The sequence below is a fragment of the Paramisgurnus dabryanus genome, chromosome 8 (genome assembly GCF_030506205.2).
Source record: "Paramisgurnus dabryanus chromosome 8, PD_genome_1.1, whole genome shotgun sequence".
NCBI classification, from domain to species: Eukaryota; Metazoa; Chordata; class Actinopteri; order Cypriniformes; family Cobitidae; genus Paramisgurnus; species Paramisgurnus dabryanus.
Genome location: NC_133344.1, coordinates 26,553,222 through 26,567,884, shown reverse-complemented (window position 1 = coordinate 26,567,884; position 14,663 = coordinate 26,553,222). Strand labels below are relative to the sequence as shown.

Sequence of the window (14,663 nt, the reverse complement as noted above, 5' to 3'; positions counted from 1 at the left end):
CTTATAATCTTCAGGGTATTCCTTGCCCCTTTAATTTGAGAGCGCACTCCACACGGAGTGTCGCCTCATCTTGGGCTCTCGCTCGTGGTTCCTCGCTAACAGACATCTGCAGAGCTGCTGGTTGGGCGACACCTATACGTTCATTAGATTCTACAGTGTTCGTTTCGAGCCTGTATCCTCTCGTGTTCTTTCCTCATCAGGGGGAGCACGGAGAGCAGTCTCGCAGGTCGGCTTGCAGCCTCCAACTGATGCTTCATAACTGTGTCAGTATGGAAGGCCTTCAGAACAAAAATGTGTAATGGTTTGAATTGTTCTTCCTCCGCTGCCTTGGCAGCCTTTGTTGCGGAGCATTGGCTGTCAGCCTTTCACTAGCTGCATCCTCGCGAACCTACGTGTCTGGCTCGGGCTCCACATTGTGTCCCACCGGGTTCCTTTGTGAGTATTTTTCCGTGGGGTTAATCCTACCAGCCCACGTTTCCCTTAGCAGAGCTCTGCTTTGCTTACACAGCCACGGCTGTCTTATTCCTCAACTACGGTTGACTTTCGCCCACCATTAGCCCTTAACAGGGTGGTGGCTTCTGCAGCGTTCCTATACCGCTCAGATAGGGCGCTTCCCAGTCGCTGGCACTACTGTGGGGTTATGGAACATCTAGTGCCCGGCCTTCTGCCTTAAAACCTATCTCCTCCTCCTTAAGTGGAACCGGAGGGCTTTACGCAGACACTGGAAGAGGTCAGCCCCTTGTGGCGTTTTGGTAGGGATTCCCAGTTCGTCGGTCACGACGTGACGTCGTAGTGACCGACTGAAAGGGAACGTCTCGGTTACGGATGTAACCCTCGTTCCCTGAAGGAGGGAACGGAGACGTCACGTCCCGTCGCCACAGGGCTGCCCCCTGCTGTTTAACGGCCGGTCTCATTCTCCCGGCTTTCTCAGCGAAAAGAAGCTAATTTCCATATTTGCACCTGCTGCTTATATAGGCACCTGGCGGGGCAGCCCCAGCATTATGCAAATATCTCAAGGCCAAATTCATTGGCGTTTTGTAGTATACGAAGCAGATTGGTCTCTCTAAGCGAGTTCCCAATTCGTCGGTCACGACGTGACGTCTCCGTTCCCTCCTTCAGGGAACGAGGGTTACATCCGTAACCGAGATGATCTCTTCAGCCCCCTTAACTGATCACTGCTCAGTGACATTATCTCTTATCATAAGTAATAACAAGCGACCTCAAAACTCAGTGTGGAAATTTAATAATAGTCTATTAGCTAATAAAGAGTTTTGTGAAGAAGTTAAAATTCTTCTTGATGAGGTAATCTCTTTAGATTCTTCTTATCTTAATAAATGGGAGTGGTTTAAATTTAAGGTTAGGGAGGTAGCAATTCGAAGGGGAAAACACTCTTCTCATCAAAAGAGGATCAAACAAAATGTAATTGTTACAAATATAGGTTATCCTCTAAAGCCATGCTATCTGATGAGAAAAGATTTTAAAACTTAATTAGATTCTTTATTTCTAGATAAAGCCAATGGTGCCTTTATTAGGTCTAGGGCTCGATGGATAGAGGAGGGTGAAAATAATTCTTCCTAATTTTTTAATCTTGAGAAACATAGGCAAACCAAAAAGAAGATATCCAAATTGAGCATTAATGGTATGGTTACCGAAGATTTAAGTTTAATCAACAAGGAAGTAAGAGATTTTTATAATAATTTATATTGTTCGAAATACTCTGAAGAAAGCTGTGAATCCCTTTTTCAAGAAATTCGAGGATGTATCGACTTAATTAAGGATGACTTTAAGCTCACTATGGAGGAGGATTTAAAAATTGAGGAGTTAGATAAAGCAATTATAAAAATGGCCCAGGGAAAATCACCTGGCTTAGATGGTTTAACAGTCGATTTCTATGTTTTCTTTTGGAAGGATATACGTCTGCTTTTATTTGAAGCCCTTTGTGAATGTATCTTAAATTTGAATCTCTCTCCCACAATGAAGCGTGGTTTAATTACATTGATCCCAAAGACTGACAAAGATTTGCTTTCCATTGACAATTGGAGACCAATAAGTTTGTTGGGGACGGACTACAAATTATTAGCTTTTGTTTATGTCATTCGTCTTGATAGTGGCTTGTCTGATGTCATTTCTGAATGAATTTCTGAATAATTTTTGATATGTTGGACTACAGTCATGCAATAGATAAAGAAATCTAATTTTATTCCTTGACTTATAAGGCTTTTGACTCTTTAGAGCATGGTTTTATTGTTGAAACAATTAAAAGATTGGGTTTTGGGGATACATTTTGCAACATAATCAAATGCTGTATTCAGACAAATCTAGTTCGATTTCCCTGGGATCTGAAATAACTCCTAGCTTCATGGTGTCTAGAGGGATTCGGCAAGGATGCCCCATATCTCCAAAATTATTTATTTTAACAATGCAAATGCTCACTTTGGCTATTTTCAATAACTTTGATTTGCAAGGCATTAAAATCTTTGATAGGGAATTCAAAATAAGCCAATTTGCAGATGATACTGAATTTTTTTAAAGGATAAAGGTATGGTTGATATTGCACTAAAATGAATTAAGAGTTTTTCGGATGCCTCTGGTTTGTCTCTCAATATTAAAAAATGTGTCTTGTTGCCTATTCACTCCTGTTCTGAGAAGTCTATTGCCTCAATAAATGTACAAAATGAGGTTAAATATCTGGGTTTAACAATATTTAAGGATGTCCGTAAAATTGAGGAGATCAATTTTGAGAAACGTGTCGCTGATATGAAAAAATCTCTTAGTCACTGGCTTATTCAAGTAATAATATTAAGAACGTCAACTCAGTCTTATTTCAGTTTATATGGAAGAATAAAACACATTACTTAAAAAGAGCCCAGTTAGTCAAAGATTATAAAAATGGTGGTTTAAAAGCCTTGCATAGGATCATTCATTCATTGCTTGTTCGAACTCTACACTCTCAGAAAAGAAAGGACATAATTGTACCTTTAGGGGTACAATGGCTTGTCACTGGGGCTGTACCCTCAAGGGTACAGTTTTTGTACCCTTGGCAGAGGGTACAAATTTGTACCCTTGTGATTTGTACCTTAAGAGACCAGTTTGTACCTCTGGTGACAATTTTGTACCTTTATTTAACAGTACAAATATGGACCCTTCAAAAAGGGTACAAAATTGGCTTTGACAGGGTACACTCATTGATTATGGTTTTAAAACTTATACATATATCTCAATCTAAGTACTGTAAACTTTAAATTATAAGTGCATATGACTCAATATATTTGTGTTGGTGTAGCCAATCGTTTAGCGTAAAGGTACATTTTAAACATTAGTATAAAAAAAGATAACAGAAAAGATAAAATACACAGTTTATTGAACAATCATTTATTTTACAAAAGGTTTAGATATAAAACAGAAGTGTGCTGTTCAGTCCAAATTCACAACATTAAAAACTAATATTACATTTACACTTTACTTATGAAATATATCAAGTATTCCTTTATGACTTTAACAGACTGTCCAAACAGGAATATTTTAAAACAAAATCAGTGTGCTGTTCCTTAAACCAAACGACATTTAAACATTTTTAACAGGGCCACATCTGTCCTTGTCAAGCAGTGAGAAACACAAATATAAATTTTTCCCTGATAAAACTGTGGTGTACTCACAGCATAATGAGTAAATGAATAGGTCCATATGGAGTAACATTTCTTTAGTTTTTCTTGTGTTAATGACGGGTGGTAGAGGATAGTCAGTCAGCCTCCTTAATGGTAAAGATCGAAAACTGCTCTGGGCACGTTCATACTTATCTGTGAGAAAACACAAAAATATGAATACATTTTCCACTGACAGAACTGTGGTATACTCACAACATAAATAAATGTGGTACCTTTAAAGTTTTTGCGTGTGAATGATGGTTGGTCGAAAACAGTCAGCCACCCTCAATGGTAAAGATCCAAACTTGCGCGGGAAACGTTTGTGCTAAACTGTGAGAAAACACACATAAATATGAATACATTTTCCACTTACATAACTGTGGTGTACTCACACAACATAATAAATACATTAATAAATGTGGTAACGTTACCTTTAAAAGGTTTCTGTGTAGATTACTGTTTGGTGGCAGGTAGACAGTCTGTCAGTCAATCTCCCTCCTGACTGAGAGAGATTCAAACTTGCGCTGGAAACGTTTGCACTAAACTGTGAGAAAACACACATAAATATTAATTAATTTTTCACATAACAGAACTGTGGTGTACTCAAACAACATAATAAATGAATGAATGAATGAACGTGGTAATGTTACCTTTAAAAGGTCTTGAATGACTGTTTGGTTGAGAGCAGACAGACAGACAGACAGACAGTCAGTTAACGTTAGTCCTTACTGAGAGAGAAACACATAAATATGAATTATTTTTCACTTACAGAACTGTGGTGTACTAAAACAACATAATAAATGTGGTAACGTTACCTCTGTGTAACTGACTGTTTGGTGGCGAGTAGACAGTCAGTCAGTCAGTCAATCTCCCCCCTGACTGAGAGATTCAAACTTGCGCAGGAAACGTTTGCGCTAAACTGTGAGAAAACACACATAAATATAAATTAATTTTCCACTTACAGAACTGAGTTGTACTCACTTAACATAATAAATACATTAATAAATGTGGTAATGTTAGCTTTAAAAGGTCTTGAATGACTGTTTGGTTGAAAGCAGACAGAGAGTCAGTTTACGTTAGTCCTTACTGAGAGAGAAAACACATAATGTATTATTAATTTTCCACTTAATGTTACAGAACTGTGGTGTACTCACAAAACATAATAAATGAATGAATAAATGTGGTAACGTTACCTTTAAAAGGTCTTGAATGACTGTTTGGTTGAGAGCAGACAGACAGTCAGTTAACGTTAGTCCTTACTGAGAGAGAAAACACACATAAATATGAATAAATTTTCCACTTACAGAACTGTGGTGTACTCAAACAACATAATAAATAAATTAATAAATGTGGTAACGTTACCTTAAAAAGGTTTCAGGGTAAATTAATGTTTGGTGGCAAGTAGACCGTCTGTCAGTCAATCTCCCCCCTGACTGAGAGAGATTCAAACTTCCACAGGAAACATTTGTGCTAAACTGTGAGTAAACACACATAAATATAAATTAATTTTCCAATTACAGAACTGTGGTGTACTCAAACAACATAATAAATAAATTAATAAATGTGGTAACATTACCTGTAAAAGGTTTCAGGGTAAATTAATGTTTGGTGGCAAGTAGACCGTCTGTCAGTCAATCTCCCCCCTGACTGAGAGAGATTCAAACTTCCACGGGAAACATTTGTGCTAAACTGTGAGTAAACACACATAAATATAAATTAATTTTCCACTTACAGAACTGTGGTGTACGCAAACAACATAATAAATACATTAATAAATGTGGTAAAGTTACCTTAAAAAGGTTTCTGTATAACTGACTGTTTGGTGGCGTGTAGACAGTCAGTCAGTTAATCTCCCCCTGACTGACTGAGAGAGATTCAAACTTGCGCGGGAAACGTTTGCCCTAAACTGTGAGAAAACACATGAATATGAATACTTTTTCCACTTACAGAACTGTGGTGTACTTAATGCACATTAACCTGCTCATAAAAATGAGTCATAGGCAATAGTGCTGTGTCAATATCGCGTTGACTCATCGTATACAACTTTACACAAATAACCGTAACCGAATCAGTATTAAAATGAAGAGCCACGACAAACAACACATTTTTAAAGTTTAAAAATGTTTTAAAGATGATGAATGAGTTTCCAGAGCTTACCTGTTCTTTATGTGTCTGTCGTCCTCCTGCGCTGCTCTGTGAAACTGACTCCGACCGTGAGATGTGGGGGGATGGGCGCGTGTCAAAATAAAAGCGCGGGTTTTTTTCGGTGTGTGTGAGGGATTCAGTTATTCAGTATTTATTCAGTTTAAATAATGGTAAATCAATTGCAGTTTTTGAGTTCATATCACAGTTTTTATTAAGTGAAATTAGCTTTTTTTCATTAAAATTTAAAATTTAAAATTAAACACACTGTCAATGAACAGAAGAAAACTAATACTACTTCAATACCCATGTGTCCAACTAAAGGAAACAAAAATTGACACAATAGTTATTTACGTTACTGACCAGATTTACAGCAGTTGTCTAGAACAACAAATAAAAAAAAATGGCAAGAGGCTGACGTCTCTTAACATTGTACCTTATCCTTTAAAAGAAATGGTACAAATATGTACCTTTTAATGCTTGGGAACAAATATGTACCTTTTTGACCCTCAAAAAGGTACATACATGTACCTTGAGGTCCAACAATGAGCCCTATGGGGTACTTTTGTGTTGATTGTACCTTGGGGGACAGAAATGGACCCCTACTGTACCCCTATTTCTGACAGTGTATGTGGTTTCATATACAGTACCCAGGGCGGTGTTTGGTAAGATTGGAGGGCTGGATTTTTTGTTAAAATGTGACTTTGAGATTAATAAGATTCCAATTGCCTTGTCTAAATTTCATGGTCAAATTTTATTGTTTTGGAAAAAGATTTTTTCTCACAATTTAACTCCACACAATTCAGTTCTATGGAATAATAGAACAATTTTGATAAGCAGAAAATCAGTATTCAATGCTGATTGGTTTGACAAAGGAATTGTTTTTGTTTCTGACTTAATGGATGATAATGGTGTTTTTCTATCATATGAAAATTTTGTGTTAAGCTCTAATTTAACTTCCGAGAGAGTATCTAAGAATCTGTAAAGCTATTCCTCTACCTTTGGTCCACCTAATACGTAGCACATTGACTTATTCCATTGTCACAAATTTATTAGTTGGACCTTACAAATTACTTGGAAAAGAATTTAATAATAAGGCTGCCACAGATGTTTTTAAATCCAAATTGTATCACGACTATAAAAGGAACTGTCTATCTCTAGAGTTTGTGGATCTGTTGAGAAAGTCTTTTCTAAGTATGTTAAATGCCCAATTCCACCTAAGGTCAAAGAAACACACTTTAAAATTTGTCACAAGATTTACCCAGTCTCTATTTTTCTTCATAAGCGTTTTAAATTTGACAAGGCGGGATGTGTTTTTTTGTGATTTTTCTGATGAATCTTTGGATCATTTGTTTTTTACCTGTCCAGTTTCAAACCAGTTTTGGAATGATGTCAGAAATTGGCTGATGTCCACAAACATGTCTAAATTTATTGTCCTCTAAAATTGTATGTATGTATTATTACTTTTTTTCACTCCTTGAAATTATTGTGTATCCCCCGATGTTGTTTGTCTTTGAGTTTTTTATGCTGTTACAGTAGCGTAACGAGCCAACACCGGGCCCCTAAGCAGGATTATCAAGGCGGGCCCTTTACTACAGCATGTGATGACGCAATGTCCACAAGTAGGCTACAATGAATGGGACAGGACAGGATCATAGAGACATGAGATGACTGACAAAATCAGAAATAGCCTACGCGCACCACAACAAAAACATAACATCGGTGACAGCGCACCATAACATATGAAACAACACTGCTGGTGACAGCACACTATAACATTTTGTTACTCACTGCTATGACTACACACACACATACACCTAGGTCTAAATACATAAAAAAGATGCTCACTTTCATTCAGGGGTTAAATTGGGATTTGTTATGTGGCGGGGGGGGGGGGGGGGGGTACTTCGATGGGTAACATGTTTAATACTGATGACAGCAAAACCACTGGTGTGTTTCAATGACATTCTGGACCTCTGATAGGATTTGATAAGTTTCAGCTTTAAAGCTGTGCCAGAGGTTGACCCCAAATATTTTAAAAAGTGCATCTGAATTTTAAATGATGCAAATCTATGAGTTTGACACCCTATATCCATTTGTTCCACATGTCATTATGCACAATTGATCACATTAAGGAAGTTAAAAGAATTAACCTCCTTGAATAATTCTAGGCATAAGATACCCAAAAAGACTCTTACATGTCTTACAAATTAGCCATAGAGATTCCCTATGCTGGTCAGCAGCTAAAACAATCATATAGTTAGGTTTGATTTGTGTAATCAAAATAAATTATTTTATTAAACTATGCTTATACAATGAGTTATATCCAGTGTTATCCAGTTAACATACTGTAATTAGATGAGTGACATACATACTTTAATTCTTTACACGTTTCTAGTCTTCTATTAAGTTTTCTCGACGTGGGCACCATTGGTGAGTATGCCCTATAATGAATGTAAACGCATTATTCCCTTCACTTCAGTGCACACGCACCAGCACAGCTGGTACACTGGCAAGAGCAGAGCGAGACCAGCCTATGTGCCGGGGCTTAGTCCCGGACGGCCCCGTTGAAAACCCGTGAGAAAGCCTGGGAAGAGCGGATAGCAACGAATATGTGTACTGTCGATCAAATTCTTCTAGATCGGGCGGGCCCCTGATTGGTCCGGGCCCGTAAGCAACGCTTACCCTGCTTACCGATAGTTACGCCCCTGTGCTGTTACCTCTACGAGTTGTTGTATTCTTGTTTAAAGCACAATAAATAAAAAAAATTATTTTACTGAGTGTTTTAGGGTATATTTGCGTTTATTCACATCATGCGATTGGATTAGCTACAAGAGAAGTGAAAATACGCCATATACCTGCGTATACCCTGCACTAAATCACTGTTTAGAAGTGGGTATACGCAAATCCGATTGAAAAAGAAGTGAGAATACGCCGTATTACCTGCGCATACCCTGTACTACAGCACTGGGTCATACCAAGTAGTCGGGGCGGGGGGTACATTACAGATTATTTAAAATATAATACTATCTTTCTTGCTGGCAAATGAAATTAGTGTTCATTTGGAACATTTCATATTTATTTTAATCTGAATGATGTGATTATATTGGGAGGGTTATATTAGCTGGATTTGATTTTTGAGGGGGTCATGAGCAGTACATGACGCTTTACCATCCACTGTATCAAGTCAAGTGTTTATCTCCAGCGATCTTAAAACACATGAATGCATTCTTTAAAAACATATTATGCTTCGTCTCATCATATTATGTGTATTATATTGCAGAGATGGCATTAGATGAAAATATTTTAAAGAAATTTAGTACAAAAAAGTAAAAAGTAGGCTACACAAATGTTATGCATCTTCTTTATACAATTGGGTATTAAGATATAATATCAACCTCATTGGGGGCTGAAACTTGGAGGTTGTGTGCTTCGAGAGAGAAACAGAAGAGTACATTAATGTTTGCATCAAGTAAAGGGAGCATAGGTTGGGGCCCCAATACATGGATTTGCCTTGAGGCCCCAAATCACTTAATCAGAATTGTGTGATTTGAATCATGCATCTGAAGTGTGTGCTGACATTAATGACACACGTGTTTTCCAGCATTGAAACTTTTTGATCGGATGCAGAGAGACAAAGGTTCGTTAAAATATCTTAAAATAAACGTTTGACCGACCATATACTTCAAACGTTGATCAGTAGACTAGTCTTTTGCATACGATGTCAATACTAACACTGTCTAACTCTCTATAAGATGACTCACTGCACGAAAAGTTTGATTTTTATCAGTTAATGGCACTGTAAATTGCCATAGAAGTTTAAGGTTAACGATAGGGGTGTAACGATTCATTCGTTTTCTCGATGCATCGATTATAAATTCTACCGATGCATATGCATCGATCTTGAAACCTGGATTTTTGAATCGTGAATCGTTTGTTTCGATTTTATATTTAAAATTCGAATGAATCGTGATTATATAACGAATACGATGGATAATAAAAAAAATATAAATAAATTTTAAATTAGTTACATTTGCGACATAAAATGAGCAGTGGATTACGTCACTAATCTTCAATTTGTTGCGCGCCTGTTTGCTGTCATCTGAATAAACGCAGCAGACAGTGCACAAATGGAGGGACACGAAGGAGAACAACGCACCAGCCAACATGAGATCAAAGGTTTGGGATTACTTCAGTTTCCACGAAGTAAATTGAAAGATTGTCCGAAGTCCGTTGCAGCTTGCAGACATTGTAAATCTGAGTTAAAATACATTGGAAATACAACGAACCTTAGCAACCATCTCCGCAGATGCAATGCCTTTAAGATAGACATACCTGCACTTAAAGCAGCTAGTACTTTTGGGTCAGACGTGAGAAGTGCTACTCCTTTACACACTTTGCTGTATTTACACACTTTGCTGTATTTCCTAAATGTTCAGGAAATGTATGCAATGTTTACAATAAAAGCTTATGGTGCATTGAATATGTAGAAGTAGTATTATTTTTCTTGGTTTACTTGCTTTAATGTATTTTGAGTCCTTAGAAGTTAAGCTATTAAACTGAAGTCCTGAATCTAGTTATTGAAAATCTATTAAATGGTCATGAATTTCCCAAATATTTTTCTTATTTGCTCAGATGCAGATTTATACTAAAATTTATAGAACAGAATCGTTAATATTCGAATCAAATCAAATTTTATTGTTAATCGAATTGAATTGAATCGTTCTGATTAGCAAAAATCGTTTTTTGAATCGAATCGGAAACCTTTGAATCGTGAATCGAATCGATTCGCTGTCTACCCAAAGATTCACAGCCCTAGTTAACGACTGTCCATGGTAATGTGCAGGCAGCACAATTAATTGTCGGGAACTGCCAAAAACATCTCGGTTATGGATGTAACCCTCGTTCCCTAAAGGAAGGGAATGGAGACGTAACGTGGTAACCGAAGAATTGGGAACACCCTTCGTGGGACCAATACTTTGAGAAGGTAAGAAAATGCTAATGAACTTGGCATGCAGGTAATTGGGAATCCCTACCAAAGCGCCACTGAAGCTGACCCTTCCAGTACCTGCATAAACCTTCTGCCCTCTACGTAAAGGGCAGAACCTGGGCTTACTGCACAAGGCTGGTCACTACAAGTTCCTTAACCCAGTTTAGTGAACTTGACAAACTAGGAAGCAAACTTATCTGGGAAGCTTACAGTCTGTTTCTCATCTCCCTCCCATTTTCTCAGCTCTGAATCTGATCTTGTTTGATATCATTTGAAATCTCTCAGTGATAGTGGTACAATGGGCTCACTCATATGACCACAAAATTCAATGTTAAATGAATTATTCAATGTTAAAGTGTAACAATAAAGTAAGCCAACTTCACTCAATGTTGGGAAACACCCCCCCACCTTAAAACCTGTAAACTAATCATCCACTGTATGCCTATTAGGCAACGCCCCTGAGTTTACAACAACCAATCACTACCAAAGTTCTATCATTATTACAAAGCTTTGTTCTTTCTGGATATTTAAGGAATGTTTGTCAATGGTTCAGGTGGAATTTTCGATATTTAGAAAAGAACCCAATGATGCTGTATCTTAGACACAAAATCATGTATTTTTATTTTACTTTGAGGAATCTATAGCCAGATCTTCATCCTTTTCCAGGTATGCAGTGTTTTTTATTTATGTTTCGTATTTGAACTGGATTGTATGGCTTCTGAATTATGATTTCCTACTTGGTTAAGAAATTGTTATGTTTGTATTCATTCTCATTTTCTCTGTATTATTGACTCTTCTAATTTACTATAAAGTATATACGACATATCTTTGATCGGGGTTAATTCATGCTAATTATGTTCTCTAACTAAGTTGTAATGCAGTCGGCCATCAGGGCAATGAGTCATAACCTCTAATCATTATCTCTGCTATAATTACGTTGTTGTATAGTCACATTTCAGGTTGGACGGTGCTAACTTGAACCTCTGGTTATAGTTTGAGTTTTGTATTAAGTTGTATGTAGGCCACTGTAGGGGCTACATGGGTACTTTTAAGCAAGTGATTGCAGGAACGACATTATTAAATTGCTTTAGCCAAAAACCTCTGGAACGGCCAAGTATGTGTTCGGAACCCGCATTACAGCCGATGTGGGCTGATATGACATTGGTAATTGAATGAATGAGTCCAATATAATAATGAGTTAAAAAAGAATGATCAAATCTTTATCCAAATTCCACAATTATCTATTTGATTCATATTATGAACAACAAGATTTCATCTTTTGGAGTCAGGTAAAACAACCTAAACACACAAGCCAACCCTCGGTTATCTCACCGGTTTGAGGAGAGAACCAGAGAGGAAACCAGCTCGATACAAACACTATAGTATTTAGTGAATGTGTTAGGTGGTGCCCAGCCAGCAGCTCAATAGACGTCTGTCAGCAAGAAACCATAAGCTAATGCCCAAGATGATGCCACACTTCTCGTAGAGTGTGCTCTCAGATTAAAGGGGCATGGGATGCCCTGCGTTTGATAAGCAAGGGCGTTTGTGTCCACAATCCAATGGGACATCCTTTGCTTGGTGACAGATTTCCCTTTCTGCTGAACCCCCTAACAGGAAAAGAGCTAATCTGAGGTCCTAAAGCTTTGAGTTCGGTCCACATAAAGAAGCAGTGCACCTACAGGACATAAAGCTGTGGCTGGGTCTGCCTCCTCCTAAGGCAGCGCTTGCAGGTTTACCGAGATGGTCCTCACTGCAGAACACAACATCCAGGGGGCGGGGTTGGATCTAGATCCAACTCCTCCCACTTTATATACTTTGTTCCGCCAAATGAACCAGTATATTTGCGTTGTTGCAGCCCGCAATTAGTTGCAACCTGTGGTCGCCAACGTTTGCTCTTAACAATATAAGTGTCTGTTTGATTAATAATATAGTTGATAAAGATTCAATCATTTAGAAAGTATCACAGTTAGGTGTAAGGGGAGGTAAGGACATGTTCCCGACAGTTTGATATCAGGGAAGGGATTTATTTGTACATTATCCCACTTATTACACAGCTATTCCTATACGAGTAAATATAAAAACAAATTTATTTGATATCTTTTATTAGCAAATAAAAAAAAGTAAACCATCTACGAGGGAAAATTGTTTCCTAATGGCTGTAAGCAAAGACGCGTTAAAACAAGTTCAAAGTCCATACAAGATAAACATTCAATTTATTAATTTCTAAATAACATACCATAGCCTATATATTTGAATAATTATGCATATTTATACTGTATCCATTAATAGGTCTTAAACTGCATTTGGTAAGATTACTCGTAGGCTTACCCGAAATGTTTTACTCCAAAACATTATAGCAAAAAACTTACATTTCACCCTAAAGGCACTACTTTTATTGTAGTCATAAGTAAAGTTATTTAATAGTCAAAATAATAACTTAATTTAGTTATGACTTAATGCGGAAATGGTAACGCAGCAACACGTGTATGACGTGTCTTGTGGTAAAACTGCCGACCAATGGGATCTCTGGATCGCGATCCAGCTCCGCCCCTGGATCTAAATCCAACCCCGCCCCCTGGATGTCGTGTTCTGCAGTGAGGCGCTACTGGGTTTACCCCCTGATCTCTGAAAGAAGTGTAATGCTTTCAGCACCACAGACAGGTCCCAAGAAGAAATAGAGGGAGGGCGCTGAGGCTTTAGTCTCCGTGCACCTATTAAAAACCTAATAACCAGGTCGTTTATTGGAGCGAGGTATGAAGATATCGCAGCAATGTCTATTTTACACCAGTCAACAAAAAGGTTCCATTTCAGCATATAGGCCTGTCTCATTGACAGCTGCAGCAATTGTGTTAGATACCTCTTGCAGGTAAATCATTTAGAACCTCCGGGTGCCATAATGTGCCAGAAAGGGGGGGGGGGGGCGGGGGGGGCTGTCACGAGGAGCACATTACCACTCTGACTTAAAGTTGCGGGTTACGCACTTACCGCTTCTTACGCCAGGCACAACAACTTACGGACACCGGCTTACAGCTGTCATGGCAGCTGCCAGTGCCCTGGCATACAGGGAGTCAGCCTGAGAGGCTAGCACTCTTGAAAACCATTGAACAGTGCTAAAAGGCACCAACATTGGAGCCAACACGCACTGGAATTCACATGAGTTTTAAAATAACCAAATGCTAAGAGCTAGCACGCTTACCTGTAACAATCAGACGTGACACATACAAGGCTTCAACCAATTGGCCTTTAAATAGAGAGCCCTACTGTACGATTGGTGAGCACAGCGGTCAATCACCTTGTCCCACTACAATTGCTTAAAATATCTTCCTTGGTTCCATGTTTTTTTAAACAAAAGATCAAAAGAATTAACAATGCAGAAATTTTTTATGCTTCTTTATTATATTTATTATATTTACCAAGGGTGCCAATAATACTGTACATGCATACCTGTGGTTAGATACCTAGTTTACTGTTAAGGGCTGATTATATTTTTGCATACGTCCTATGGGGTAGCCATAACGGTGTAGTCTACACGTCGGCTTTCATATATACTTCTGCGTACCATTGGTAGGCAGTATCCACGCGTGTAACCACAATAGCAGCTTAACCAGTAAACCCACAAAGGAAGAAGAAGCAGCAGCAGCTTGTTGTGAATGATTTGAGAAGACCAGCAATGATGGAAGTAAGTAAACACTTTTGTTGCAGTTTAAGTTAAATCACTCCTCAACTTGGCCCATCTTTGTTCAAACCGCCGCAAACAGAAATACCTATGAGGCAGTTTTTACCTGATGGGAGGGGTTCTAGTGGACCAATCACAGCACTTGTGGTCCACATAGAATGGATGCGCTGTTAAAATTTTGGTGAGGTGCTTGTCAGGCTACGCAGAACAA

The 14,663-nt window shown here is 38.2% G+C and overlaps 1 long non-coding RNA gene across 2 annotated transcripts; it reads right to left on the bottom strand.

Annotated features, from left to right (window-relative positions):
- Nucleotides 1-3,340: 3,340 nt before the first annotated feature.
- On the bottom strand, nt 3,341-7,066 carry LOC135771150 (uncharacterized). Of its 2 annotated transcripts, XR_010542845.2 has the most exons (9): nt 5,435-7,066; nt 5,221-5,333; nt 5,007-5,119; nt 4,838-4,903; nt 4,460-4,563; nt 4,295-4,372; nt 4,076-4,188; nt 3,878-3,974; nt 3,341-3,797 (listed from the first exon to the last, which is right to left on the bottom strand). It is a non-coding gene; the product is annotated as an uncharacterized lncRNA (long non-coding RNA). The 2 variants fall into 2 exon arrangements; XR_010542846.2 differs by lacking the exons at nt 4,295-4,372; nt 4,460-4,563; nt 4,838-4,903; nt 5,007-5,119 and having other exon boundaries at nt 5,435-6,713.
- Nucleotides 7,067-14,663: the final 7,597 nt, after the last annotated feature.